The sequence below is a fragment of a genome, unplaced genomic scaffold (assembly GCF_019419815.1).
Source record: "Pyrus x bretschneideri cultivar Hongxiangsu unplaced genomic scaffold, Pyrus_bretschneideri_v1 Contig114, whole genome shotgun sequence".
NCBI lineage: Eukaryota > Viridiplantae > Streptophyta > Magnoliopsida > Rosales > Rosaceae > Pyrus > Pyrus x bretschneideri.
In genome coordinates, this window is record NW_025999407.1 from 687,211 (window position 1) to 691,467 (window position 4,257).

Here is a 4,257-nt window from a genome sequence, read left to right on the forward strand (position 1 = left end):
CAGGTTCTAGGTAAACTTCGGCGTTGGTGGCTTACGAGGAATCTTCGGCGGTTCTAACAGACACCCATCAATGTAGGGTTTCTTTATGTTCTGTATAATTATTACTTAGTCTTCTGTACTGCACTTCGATACCTATGCTTTGGTTGTGTGTATCTTTACCCTAATCACTTTCACTCGTACTTATAGGTTAGTCTAAGGTAAGATAACTAGTGGTTTTTATTTATTTGCATTTTCATATCATTACCACTTCTGCACAGCGCACTTGGTTATTTCACCCTTACGTGACGGCCAGCATGCCTCGATTAAGGTCGGGGTGTGTCACTATGAGACTAGTTTAACGCATTGTTGTTTTTAAGATTTGAAGATCTAAGAGCTTGTTTGGATATGCTTTTAAAATAACTGAAAGCGTTTTTAATGAAAATATTTTTGGAAATAATCCTTAGTAAAAATGCTAGTAAATCCTTAAAAAGCATTTAAAATGCTTCCTGAAAGAAACACATAACTGATGTTTTTTGTAGAAAGCACTTAAAATGCTTTTAGAACTTAAAAATATTTTATTTAAAAATATTTTTAATCATTTTAAAAATATATCTAAATTAACCATAAATCAACGTGGGACATAAGAAACAAGAATAGATGGCTATAGATTGAAGTTTGAACATGAACAGTTGTGGCAAAAAGGAAACATGAATACTTGCACTGTATCTGTATCTATGCAAAGACAAAGGCAAAAGCAAAGACAGGATCTGACATGGCCTTACTATAATGTAATTTTTATATCTGAGCAAGGAGTGCACATTCTATCCAAAAACACAAGCGCCCATTTTTACCCTTGTAAAATATGGTAAAGACAACACCGTGACCACTATTGCGGACGTGACAGAGAAGCCCAGCACGCAACATCACAGAGAGAGAGATGGGTTAAAAAAAAAAAAAAAAATGAAAATGAAAATAAATAAATAAATTGTAGAGAGAGAAAGAGATAGGGACTAGAGAGAGGATGGTGAGGAGGGAGAGCAAACTTTATTACCTTTTTTATGATGCACGCATCCATGGCAGAACAGCGAAGGGTACAGAGTACTCTCTGCTGCGACACAAGGTAGAAGAAGAGATTAGAAGAAACGACACCACCTCCACCACCAGTATCAACAAACGCAAATTCTAGAGAGAATAAGAAAACTAGAGAGAGAAAGTTAGAGAGCGAGAGAGAGAGTATTGAAATGGAGCTGTGTGTGGCTGTGTGTGGAAAATAGTAAAGCAAGATATGATGGAACTGAGCAGGAAAACAGGCGACTTTCCCAGTAATGGAGAAGAAGGAGCTGAATTTACGAAATGGGTTTTGTTTTGTTTGAGCTGGAAGTAGATTTTTCAGCACAAATCTTGAAAGAAGACGCCATTTTTGCAAATCTAAGAGCTTTTTTTGTGTGTAATTTGTAAAATTTATCAGAGGGATGCCCTTTCAGTTCCAGCAGGGGAAGGCGGTTGTCGAAATCACAACCGCTAGTTTACCGGCAATTTTCACAGACAGCAGCTGCAGCAAGTACAAAGACGGCGGCTTTTTCAACCACCACCACCACAGCTTTCCGACCGGCGAGCCCAACTCTGTTCTTCATATGAGAAGAAGCCCGAGCCCACCCACTTCGGCTTCCACTCTCTCTTCGTCTTTTAACAAAGGTGGTGGTGGCGGTGACAAATCGACGTCGCTGGCTGCGGAGACTCTGCCTGCTGTGGGTCCAGCGTCGTCGAAAGACGAGTGGGCCTGCGAGCTCCAGTCGATTCGGAGCGGCGGACTGGAGGCCGTGACCGGATCGGGAGGAGGGGTCGAGAGATGCGGCCTTGGGCTTGGCGGGTTGGAGGATTGGGAGACTATGCTCTCCGAAACGGCAGCGTCTCCGGCTCACGACCAGTCTCTGCTGAGGTGGATAGCCGGGGATGTGGACGACATGTCGTGTGGACTCAAGCAGCTGTTGCAGAGCGGGAACGGCAACCACCACAACAGCCCCATTGATTTCGACGGCAATGCCGGGTTGGGAATCGTCGATCAGGGCCCTAATTTCGATCTAATTGGGAGCAGCGGCGTTTCGGTCCCGAATTTCGGGTTCGCCGGTTCGGGGTTTTCGAACGGCGGCAACAATGGCAGCAATGGGAAGGTGGGTTTTGTTCCTCACAGGTCTGGGTCTTTTGGTTTGCTAAATTACAAGGTTTCAAATGTTGGGTTGATGTACAACAATGGCGGCACCAACAGTGTCAATTGCAACATTCAAAACCCCATTTTCTCGAATTCGTCCAACACTGTGGCTCTGCCGGTCTCTTTGCCTGCGGTTTACGGGCAGCAGCAATTCGAGAGCAGCCCGGACGAGAAGCCGCAGATTCTGAACCCGCAGCTTTTCATGAGCAACCAGACTCAGCAGCCACAAAACCCGAGCTTTTTCATGCCACTGGCGTATGCCCAGCAAGAACAGTACCACCTGCTTCAGTCCCAGCCCAAACGCCACAACTCCGGCTCGAATGTAAACCTGAGTACTCATCAGATCCAAAGGGTCAGTTTTCTGATCCGAGACACGACATTTTTGTGAGACACCAGCAGCAGCAGCAATTGGGGTTTGCTCAAGGGATGCAGTTTCTACCTCAGCAGCATCACATTCAGCAGAAGCCGTTGATGGTGCCGAAACAGACGGTTGTGCTGGGAAATGGTGAAGAAATGACCCACCACCAGCAGCAACAACAACTCCAGGATACTGTGCTCGACCAGCTCTACAAGGCTGCAGAACTGGTAGGGACTGGGAACTTTTCACACGCGCAAGGGATATTGGCGCGGCTCAATCACCAGCTTTCCCCTGTTGGAAAGCCCCTTCAGAGGGCTGCTTTCTATTTCAAGGAGGCTTTGCAACTCCTCATGAACAATCCTGCCACCTTTCCGCCACCGAGAACTCGCACCCCATTTGATGTCTTCTTCAAAATGGGGGCATACAAAGTGTTCTCTGAAGTTTCTCCGCTCCTTCAGTTTGTCAATTTCACCTGCAACCAGGCTCTCCTTGAGGCCCTCTCAGACGCTGATCAGATTCACATTGTTGATTTCGATATTGGGTTTTGGCGCTCATTGGGCATCATTTATGCAGGAGCTTCCTACCCGGAATAGGGGTGTTTCTGCCCCTTCACTCAGAATCACTGCCTTTGCCTCTCCTTCTACACACCACCCAGTTGAGCTCGGGCTTATGCGTGATAATTTGACAGAATTTGCTAATGAGATTGGTATAAGTTTGAGCTTGACGTGGTTAACCTTGATTATCTGGACCAAAACTCTTACTCCCTGCCCATTATTCAAACCAACGATGGCGAGGCAGTTTGCTGTGAATTTCCCCATTTGGTCTACTTCGAATCAACCGGCCGCTTTACCAAATGTCCTTCGCTTTGTGAAGCTGCTATCTCCCAAAATTGTGGTGTCCTTGGATAGAGGTTGCGATAGAAGTGACCTCCCGTTCCCCCAGCACATTCTGCAGGCCCTCCAGTCCTACATAAACCTTTTGGAGTCACTTGATGCGATTAATGTGACTTCTGATGCTGTGAGCAAGATTGAGAGGTTCCTCCTTCAGCCCAAGATTGAGAGCACTGTTCTGGGGCGTCTCAGAACCCCGGACAAGATGCCCATTTGAAAACACTCTTTGCCTCTGCCGGTTTCACTCCTGTACCCTTCAGTAACTTCACTGAACTCAGGCGGAATGTGTGGTGAAGAGGAATCCAGCACGGGATCCATGTTGAGAAGCGTCAAGAGTCACTTATTCTATGCTGGCAGCGTCGAGAGCTCATCTCCGCTTCAGCTTGGAGGTGCTGAGGAGCAGCATTTTGACAAGCGAGGGAGGTTGGTTTTTTTGACACACATTAACCGCAGAGGTTCCAGCTTACTCTACTCTGATAATATGTTAATAATATTGAACTACGTTATTGGCACCTCTGTTATGACCTGATCCTTGTGAATTGTCATGTTTGTGAGTCCCTTGCTTATTGTATATCTAGTCTAGATGGGCTAGTACTCTCGGTAGAACAAATCATCTAACAGACAAGCCTAGTAGAGTTTTATTTATTTTGGACATGAATATTGCTGCTATGGTACTTCAATGTTATAGTAGGGAAGCTGCATTTTTGTCTGGTTAAGGCGGTGATAAAATGTTGTATACTTGACAACGAATGAACTAGAATGGAAAAGAACTTACCGGATTTAAACCATCTCCTCGGGTTTGCTAGATAACTTAATACAAC

The 4,257-nt window shown here is 45.5% G+C and overlaps 1 pseudogene; it reads left to right on the top strand.

Moving 5' to 3' along the window:
- Nucleotides 1–1,451: 1,451 nt before the first annotated feature.
- Nucleotides 1,452–3,892, top strand: LOC125474016 (annotated as a pseudogene).
- Nucleotides 3,893–4,257: the final 365 nt, after the last annotated feature.